We start from the raw sequence: 10,776 nt of genomic DNA, 5'->3' as shown, positions 1-10,776 counted from the left end.
ATAATTTTTATGTGTGTTTTAATAGTTTCCTCATTCCCCAACCAAAGTGACTACAATACGTCTCTATTGAATAACAATGGTATATGTCGACATGGTTTTTATTTTCAGCTTTTCCATAGATCCTGTTTTTTATGACTCCCAAAAATGGCCGACCGTGTTAGTTCGCAAAGTAAAAGGAAAACCACGCAATTTCGAGGCAAATTTGTGTGGATCATTTTATTCTACTTTTACAACATCTTTCCAACCATTGTGTATTTTATAACAAACGGTTACAAACGCTTTTTATAGACCAACTCGTCCGATCCAAGGCAACGTGTTCCTTTAACGCATATAATGTTATTTTACATAAAATAAGAAAATACTGGAACCTAAAACCGGGCTAAGCATACTAATTATGTATCGTTTGGAACCTCCTTAACATCTCCTGCCCTAGTGGTGCCCGATCCAAGGCGTCAAACATGACTTAAAGCCATTGGACCCTTTCGGTTAACAGTATTGCCCAAGGCCCACACTTCGTGTATCACAACTTCTATAACAAACCTGTGAAAATTTAGGCTCAATCGGTCATCGGAGTCGGGAGAAAATAACGGGAAAACCCACCCTCGTATCCGCGCGTTTCGCCGTGTCATGACATGTGTTTAAAATAAATCCGTAATTCTTTTGACCCGGAGGTGTTCGGTCCAAGTTGTCAAACATACTGATAATGAAGTAAATTTAATCACAAACAATGGAACCCCCATGAGCGGGCTAAGCACGGGCTAATCATACTAATATTCTGGTAGCACCATGTAACGCTTTACAAGGTGCTGTGGCGCAATTTTGCTGCCGATCGGACCGGGAACACCGGGGCGAAATCCTTCTCTTTTCGATAAGTACACTTGGTTTCTTTTATATGCGTTACATAACACATGGGACCAACGGCTTTACGTCCCATCCGAAGGACGAAGCAATGGTTAAGTGACATCATAATTTTGTAAAGTTAAGATTACTCCTTAACATCTTTTGACCCAGAGGTGCTCGGTCCAAGTTGTCAAACATAATGATAATGAAGTAAATTTAATCACAAACAATGGAACCCCCATGAGCGGGCTAAGCACGGGCTAATCATACTAATATTTTGTAACCGTTGGAACCTACTTTACATCTTTGCCTGGTCAAACATCATTTAAAGGGGCATAACAGTAATACATTTAGTTTTAGCCCGCAAACGTAAAGTTAAAAAGCAATATAAAGACTAGGAAATAGAGTGCTCTCATAGTGGTGCACAAGGTTTGATACACACACATCTCAACGCGTGTTCAGGCTGTAGTCGACTTGGTGAGATAAATTATGTCAGTTAGTCGACTGATCATTATATCTAAGTCGACTTGGTGAGATGGATTATGTCAGTAAGTCGATTTACCATTTTATATAAGTCGACTTGGTGAGATAAATTATGTTGTTAACTTAATGTTAAGTCAACTGATTGTTTTGAATAAGTCGACTTAGCAAGATAAAATATGTCGGTAAGTTAACTTATTCCACGAAATAAGTCGTCCTGATGAGATAAATTATGTGGGATGGCACTCCTGGAGCTCCGTAGTCACCGTACTTACAACGTAGAGCAATGGCGTACAGTACTTACATAGATCTGAATTTGGCTTATACTCGGCGTGTACTTGTTTCCCTACTAGTCCTCCTCATTGCTGAATGATCAACATGGAATTAAAGGCGAAGTTTCGCTGAGATGGTCACCTTCTTCAGTGATACATTTGACTTTTATGTATGTGAGAAAATAGAAGCAGAAAAAGACGAACATTGGTTATGTTTTGATCAAACACCGAGAAGTAGAGGCTATTGGAGGGTGCTCGGACGGCGTCCCGGACGGCACAGTAGGTCCTAAACGACCATGATAAAACGGTAAGCGTTGTGTGAAAATCATTCCTTTTCAAAATAAGTATATATTTATTGCACAACTATGTTATAAACTTTATACATCATAAGTAGGTTTTAAGTTGTTCACTTCAAAAGCAGTAACTTGTGCAATTTCCTTACTTTGAATCGTTTCAATGACCTACCCCTCCCTCCCTCCCTTTGCTAGTCCTGAAGAGGGTGCAAAATAAATTCAATACAGAATTAATAATTGCTAACAAAAATGTAGCCTTCACATTTGTTTAATTGATTTTCCTTTAATCGAACTTTGTTCAATTTTCTTGTAATTTTGCTTTTTCAGATTACAGCAAATTCTGAAACATTCACCAGAACGGTCGTGGATCCAGTAAAAGATTTCCACTCGTTGTGTTGTATTCCTTATTTCCTCGATACACCCTACAGGTATAATTTGTACTAAACTCATTATGTTTACTTTTAGTCTAAAAATTAACATCCCGCTCTGTAGGAAACTCATTATCTTAAAGTAAAGCAAGCCTTTCATAAAATGCACACACTATTCTTGACGCATTTTTTAAACAATAATTAACGTGTATAAATTTACTATAAACATCAACATCAACCGATAAGTAGGTCTATCAAAGTCTTTAAGGAATACAACTTGATAATGTAAACGTATTAAAGGCATGGCTAGTGTGAAGTTGTGAACTATCAAAGTAATACAAAATCAAAAAGCATTGTAAAATGTAAATGTTATTACTATTCTTGTGAGTAACTCTTAGGGCCGTTTTGAGATCTGCAGCGAGGATGATAGAAAGGAAGTCAACAATAATAATTATTGTATGATTTATGACAATACTAAATAAGTTAAACAAAATGATCCTACGTCTCATTTTTTCAATAAAGCTTCGTTGTTTCAACAATCTTTAGAACAAAGCAGGTTGCCATATTTGTTTTTTTACACCAGGCTTTTACTCCCGGAAACCGAGTTCATATATCCTCAACCACATAAGCTACTTTGACAATCTATACAATTTATGAAAGGGCTTTACGAACTTTACAAAAATGGATATGTTTGTGACCTTTTCTTGACCTTTTGATATGTCTAAAGCGGAAGTGACTGTTAAATGCTTTGAAAATGTGTTATTTAATGGATTCTACATGTAGGTTGAAGAGTGTACATCTTTTGATGGTTTACAATCAAATAATACAAAGGTCTGGTTTAAAAAAATAATAATACCGATGCCGTCACCAAAAATTAGTGCGCCCTCTAGCGGCAAATTAAAAACATCTAAAAATACACTTTTAAATTACTAGATGTTTGTGTCAGAGTTTCTGACAATTGTTTCAAAATTGGTAAACATAATCTCCTTCCTATTAGCAACATATCTGTGGAGTCTTAGCTTGATGACGTCATCATGTGTCACGTGGTATTGCTTTATAGGTGCACTTTTCAAAGCTGTGTGTCTGCCAAACCAAAAGTTTGACTAAGGTGAAACTTTGTGTATTGTTAGTCATGATATTAACTTCTTGAACTCGAAATGACGTCATCATGTTGTTTTGACAATTTTTGCAATTTTGATCATTATTACAAATCTTGAGAACAAAGCAAAGTGCAATATTTATTTTTTACACCAGGCTTTTACTTTTGTACTCCCGGAAACCTGAACACCTTGTTTTTGTTATGACAAAAACTTAAGTCTAAGTAGTAAAACCTTTTGGGTTGACAGCATCTTCAAGTGCGGATCTATGAACCAAGTTTTAGGGGAAAATACTGTCAAGTAGCGAGTACGTGAGTGTGAAACCTTTACGGCATGGGTCCGGGCCCGCTCAAGGGCCCGGGATTTTTTTTTTTTTTTTAGATGCTCTGTGGTGCAATCTTTAGGTCAATTAGCGGCCACTCTCCGGCGGGCAGAAATCCTTGGTGGCCTTGACCCTTATATTTGCCATCCAGAAATGTGACCCGGCACCCTTCTACCTCTTTGATGAGATAGATTCTGCGCTTGACGCTCAGCACAGGAAATCTGTCGCAGGTTGGTATTAAAAAAAACTGTCAAGCTCAGGCGTTGGATTTCTCAGTAATTTTTTTTTTCCGCCATAAAAAAAATCGCATTTGGATGTATATAATTTGTTATACAAAAGCCCATAAAGCTGAAGACTGGGAAGTGTTTATTAAACACATGTAGGTAAAAGTTTTGGAACTAGATTGTAATAATAATAATACAAAGCGTTTATATAGCGCTCTAACGAACCCAGGAAAGTTACGACGGATAATAATTTATAATGCGCACATCTCCAGACAACTGATAACGGCACCTTCACAAAAAGAAGACTTCATGAGGAAAGTTTCCGAGTATAATCAATGGTTTCCAAGAACCTCCATCCTCAATGGGAGTGCTGTAAGACTGGTACCCTGTCTTTATTTGCATGGCACTGGCCTTACAAGACTAACGGTTTTATTGGATAGACAAACATGTATGCATGCAATGACGCATTACTACCATACTGATAGTAATACTTACAATAATTAGTGTAGTGAGTATGTATACACATTCAAACCAGGGACCTACAACAACAAAAGGACAAAAGAGTCCATGGTTCGGGAAAGGTTCACAGTGGGAAAACGTTTACAAAACCAATGGGAGCTGTTGCAAAAAAGTTGAGTATAAACAAAAGGGTAACAATAAGAGGTCCGCGGTTGCAGACGTATACACACTTGCGGGTGTGTGTGTACATACACAGTTTTATGGCAAGCAAGGTCAAAGGTTCATCTGGCAGAAAATTGCCAGATTCTAAAGGCCAGTACCTCAAAGTGTGACGCCATCGTCAAAGTGTGACGTTGGATGTTGGATCCTGGGCGACTTGTACCTTGAATAACAATCCTGTCTTGCTAGAAACAGAACTATTTTATGATGTTCATAAGTATGGAGAGTGAATTTACGACTTGTCCACCATTTTGGTTTCCATTTTGTCTTATGCTTCATGAGTTGTATCAATTACAATCCTATTTTTGCCAGAAACGGAACTGTTTTACGACTTGTCCACCATTTTGATTTTTATTTCGTCTTCAGATATGCTTCATGAGTTGTCCGGCAATGCCCAGTTCATCACGACCACCTTCCGACCAGAGCTTCTGGAGTCTGCCGATAAATTCTACGGAGTCAAATTTAGAAACAAGGTGAGATTGTCAAGACAAGCCAAATTCTGACATTTGAGTGTCTTCAAAGGCGATTTGTGTTCATGCCCTTAGTCATCACCTCGGTGCCCTTTGAAATGGTCCAGTAGAAATGGACATATCCCTTATGGAGTTGCCTTTTAATTGAAGGATACTGCCTTGCCCTTGCCCTAGCAAGAATGAAGTACAAGAATCAAAACCATCAAGCCTGATACTTCAAGGAGGCAACCAAGTCATTGCCTTGGTACCCTTAAAAAGTCTCCAGTAGAAATTTACAATTTCCTCATAAAGTGCCCTTCACCGAGGAGAAAATGCCTTGGTGCCCTTGCCCATTCAAAAACCACGCATACCGGCCTGAATCATACAATCTCTCTTCTACAGAAGCGAGATTTGCATCGGTTGACTCTCATTATAGCAAGATCGCTGGGTCTGGTCAATTTAATCTCGTTATAACAGGAACGTTGTTATAAGAGGACAAAAAAAAAGAACGACAAGGGAGAAATATTATTCTGGACTTCATATTATACTCTTTAGAAGCAGAGACTCTTTGTAACTCAGGGATGAAATTTGTCAGACTTTTATCTGAATTCAGACTTCTTAAGTCCGCCTGGTGAAGAAAATCAGTCGTTACTTTTTACAAAGCAATTTGTGTGGATCATTGTATTCTACTTTTAAAACATCTTATAACAAATGGTTTCAAACCCAATGCAACGTGTTCCTTTGATTTGACTCCTCTGAGAATCTTTTCAGCCGATTTCAAGAAGCGCAAAGATTAGTCGAGATAGGATGAGACGAATAACTCGTTCTTACTTAGGATGGGCTCAATGCGTCCTAATGTCTTTGGTTACAGAACTCGTCATGAGTCCTAAGACTGATCCTAAGTTAGAAAAAGTTTGATGAAATCAACGATTGGTTTCACCACCGGAATACAATTTGAAAACTGTTTCTCCTCTTCTGTTTTTGTTTTGGGAATGTTTAGGTCAGTCATATTGATGTCATCTCTAAGGATCAAGCCAAAGATTTCCTGGAGGACGACATCACACAAAGCTAAGAAGTCAACCTTCTACGTCATCCTCCGTCACCGACAATGAAAATAACCTGGCATTTCAGATGGTAATTCACAGCTGCTTAGCGAGGTCTTTGCTTTTTAGCAAAGTCTTGAAATTGTACCAAGCCAAAGATTTCCTGGAGGACGACATCACACAAAGCTAAGAAGTCAACCTTCTATGTCATCCTCCGTCATCGAAAATGGAAAGGAAATTCACAGCTGCTTAGCGAGGTCTTTGCTTTTTAGCAAAGTAAACAGCCTCTTGAAATTGTACCTCAATTTAAAGTGCTATCTTCCCAGATTGACCTATGACCTTTAGAAAAATCAACATGTGCTTCTGACCTTTGTTCCTCTTGTGCAAACTTAAACGCTCACGCAACCCTTCGTTCTAAAGTGGAACCGATATTTGAGTACAAAACTCACAAGACTGATCGCCGATGTTATGGTGGCACCAAGTCAATTAAATTTTGTAGTTTTTCCGCATGTTTCTTAAAAAAAAAACTGGAAGTAACTTCACCTCAAGTACTGGAAATTACAAACCTGACAATATTGCCTGCTTAACCTTTCATTCATCTTTCAAAAAATGTGTAGCCATCTTAAAGCATCTTAATTGACGTTCGCCATCTAAGGCAGACTTTTGCCAATGCTGGCTGCACACAACTCATCCACCCGAGTTTCCTTGCAAATGTTTGCGAAGTCTTTCAATGTTTGCTCAAGTAGATCACAGCCTGCGCTTTGGCTTCAAGCCATTAGCAGGTCATAGGTCAAATATATGAATTCAATACACCCAACTGTTCCTTTGGCATAGTTCCTTGAAGGGCACTGGACACTATTGGTAATGACTCAAAATAAAGTTTAGCATAAAAAATTACTTGGTAACGAGCAATGGAGAGCTGATATGTGAGAAACAGCTTCATCCGGTTTTTGAACAAAGAGTAATTTCTCACTCAAATATTAAGACTTCAGGCCTGAAGCCTTTTATGGGGCATCTGAAAGCACACAAACTGGTGTAACAAGGGTGTTTTTTTCTTTCATGAACCTTTTGCAACTTTGATGACCAGTTGAGTCCAAACTTTCACAGATTTGTTATGTTATGCATATGTTGAGATACACCAAGTGAGATTTACTGGTCTTTGACAATTACCAAAGGTGTTCAGTGACTTTAAAGGAACACGTTGCCTTGGATCGGTCGAGTTGGTCTTTGAAAAGCGTTTGTAACCGTTTTTTATAAAATGCATATGGGTAGAAAGATGTTGTAAAAGTAGAATACAATGATCCACACAAACATGCCTCGAAATTGCGTGGTTTTCCTTTTACCTTGTCGACTAACACGTCGGCCATTTATGGGGGTCAAAATTTTGACTCCCATAAATGGCCGACCATGTTAGTTCGCACAGTAGAAGGAAAACCACGCAATTTCGAGGCAAACTTGTGTGGATCATTGTATTCTACTTTTAAAACATCTTTCCAACCATATGCATTTTATAGAAAACGGTTACAAACGCTTTTGTTTTGACCAACTCGTCCGATCCAAGGCAACGTGTTCCTTTAAGTGTCAGTCATGGTATTAGAAGATCGCTGCATTGCCATCTTCAGATCATTGTTTTTAAAAGCTTGTAAAAATGCGTAATAATGTTTCAATGTAATTGGTTTTTCTGTTGTTCGTTAAAGTATGTTCAATCTTTTTAAATATTCAAAGAATTGTAAAAGTTATTGAGGGATATCTTTACTCCCGATTATTTTGGGGGCAGTGATATATTTATTCCCTCTCGAGAATCTTGGAATTCTAGTGCAGTTCATCGTTGAATGTTCTTAATCTTAGCTTCGCCTTCTATTCTTTCTTTGTTTTGAAAAAGAAATGAATTTATTTAAACCTTTAAAAAAATATATAATAATTGTTACTTTGATGTAGAAAGGTAGTTTCCAACATGGATGCCATAGACTTGTATTACGATACAAGCATCTGTATTGTTTCCTGTATACAATAGTAATAATGTATACCGATTATAAAAGTTAAGAATGGGGGTCCGACTGCATGTGTGTATTTCAACCTCTAGTTGGTGGTCACCCATACATAGAGTTATATATAAGAACGAGAGGGCGCACTGGCCTATATATGCAACCTGGCATGCGCGTAGGCGGCCATTTTGTAAGTTGACAAAACAGGCATCGCACAGCGTGTGTTTGTGCGGCCGTTTTGTAAGTTGACAAAACAGCATCGCTTAGCGTTCAATAAACACAAACTCCAACGTGTGTTTCATAACGCGCGTACAGAATAGCGTGCGCGTGTCTCCTTGCGGTCCCATCGCGTTTGTGCAAGAAGCCTCACCAGTGCTCTCTAGTTCTTATATATAACTCTTGACACCATATCTGATTTGATGGCCTCGGCATTAGCAACAACCAGCGGTGCGTTCCATTCCTCAAACGTTGCCAACAGTTGCGCACGTTCGCCAACAATTTCCAGTGGAACATACTTCTGAGGTGTTGGCGAGTGGTTTTTAAAATGCCGGACAAGCATACGTTATTTTTTTTGTCACAAACATAATTACAGTGTATATTCCGTGGTTGATAATACAAAATTTGAAAAAACAAAGTTTGGATGTCGTGATAACAGAAGAGGATATACATACAGCAAAAACAATGTACGGTGTCGCCATCTTCATTTCAGAGCACCGCCATAATGACATTGCGAAGTGCGCACCAATCGTTCCACAGAAAAACAACGTTTGCGCGAACAGTTGCGATTCGTTTGCGGGAGTGGAACGCACCCCAGATCGCTAAAAAGGATACTCTTTGTCTGGGTTGATTCGGACCAAAAACTGAAAAGGGGTAGATTTCACAAAGGTAGTCCTAACTTAGGACTAGTCCTAAGCAATGCTAAGAGATAGGACTGGTCCTAAGTTAGGACCAGTGACTCATCCTAACTTAGGACTGGTCCTATCTCTTAGCATTGCCTAGGACTAGTCCTAAGTTAGGACTACCTTTGTGAAATCCACCCAAGGTCACTTTATTTTAAAGACATTTTTTGATAAAGGTTTTGAAAATCTGTAAAGGGTTGTTTTCATTTCAAATAACTTTGATTTTTGATCAAAATTAAGTGCTAAATTCTCCTGAAGTATTAACAGGGAAACCTGTGACCTTCCCTTTTTTCTAAGTAAACTCCATGTAGGAAACAGTTCTAGAGTTGTATAAAAAAACCAATGTGTTTAACAGTTAAAATTGTTTGTTGTATTCTTTGGTCCAAGTTGAGTTTTATAGAGTTCACTGTTTATGTCAATAAAAGTCAAATTTGAAAGTTTCAATCCATCTATATATAAATGAGATTTGTGTTATCATCTGTTGCTATTTCAGCCCCCATTGGGCCCCGGAGGGTTATCTCAGATAAGGTAATTTTAGGCAAAATATAAGAAAAAAATAAATTTTTCCAAATATATTTTTAAAGAGTTATAAGACACAGGTTAGAAAAAATGTCCCTTGCTACCAAGGGTGATAGGGTGGTCATGGGTGAGTGGTTTAGAACATCAAATTCATTATTCAGTATAGCACAATAATCAGAAGTGTGGGTTCGAATCCCGGTCGTGACACTTGTGTCCTTGAGCAAGATACTTTACTATAATTGCTTCTCTTCACCCAGGGGTATAAATGGGTACCTGCGAGGGTAGAGGTTGATATTGTGAATGATCAAGCCTTTGGAGCGCCACAGCAGCTCCGGCCTATGAAATGTATATGGTGAGAAAGATGTTTTAAAAGTAGAATATAATGATCCACACAAGTATCAATCAAAATTGCACGGTTTCCCTTTTACGTCGCGAACTAACACGGTCCGCCATTTATGGGAGTCAAATCTTTGACTCCCATAAATGATGGCCGACCGTGTTTGTCGACGAGGTAATACGAAAACCACGCAACTTTGAGGCATATTTGTTTAGATCATTGTGTTCTACTTTTACAACATCTTTCTAACCATATGCATTTCATAGCAAACGGTTCCAAACGCTTTTCATAGACCAACTCGACCGATCCAAGGCAACGTGTTCCTTTAAAGGGATGTTATTGGCCCAATAGCCAGGGGACTATTAAATTATGTAAAGCGCATTGATACGGTTTATTGTGAAATGCGCTGTATAAGAATTTGTTATTATTATTCAAGTTATGGTGGTTGATCGGATTGTGGGTTCGAATCTCGGTCATGACTGTTGTATCCTTGAGCAAGATGCCTTGCTGTAATTGCTTCTCTACACCCAGCAGGGGTACCTGCAAGTGTATCGAGGTTGATATGGTGTTTTGAGCCTTTGTAGGGGTTGTTTACTCTCTAGGGAGCTGAGAAAGGTCAAAGGAATGTTATTAGCCCAATGACCAGGGTACTTTATTAACTTTTTAACTTAACTTAAATGCATTTATAAAGCGCTTAAACACAGTTTCAAAGCGCTGTACAGTCAAGAAAAACATTAAAATGCAGGATTAAAAAACATGAGCAAAAATCGCAATATGGTTTTTTAAAAATACACAACAGTAAAAAAAAAGTAGCAAGAATTTAGTAAAAACATTGCACATTGATATGTTAGTGTAAAATGGCCTGTATAAGAAATTATTTTAACAGACGGGTTCATTTTGCAAGCTGTACAGTTAGCTGCCTCTAAGTTACCTAAGTTGACAGAAGACTGAATAATGATTATAACTTTCC

General features: G+C 38.2%; 1 long non-coding RNA gene across 1 annotated transcript; it reads left to right on the top strand.

Moving 5' to 3' along the window:
• The first annotated feature begins 3,743 nt into the window (after positions 1-3,743).
• On the top strand, positions 3,744-9,394 carry LOC139940359 (uncharacterized). Its single transcript, XR_011786442.1, has 3 exons — positions 3,744-3,902; positions 4,941-5,047; positions 6,024-9,394. It is a non-coding gene; the product is annotated as an uncharacterized lncRNA (long non-coding RNA).
• The last annotated feature ends 1,382 nt before the right edge of the window (positions 9,395-10,776 follow it).

This window comes from Asterias amurensis, chromosome 8 (assembly GCF_032118995.1).
Source record: "Asterias amurensis chromosome 8, ASM3211899v1".
NCBI lineage: Eukaryota > Metazoa > Echinodermata > Asteroidea > Forcipulatida > Asteriidae > Asterias > Asterias amurensis.
Note: the sequence above shows the minus strand (reverse complement) of the source record. Positions and strands in the feature narration are given on the sequence as shown.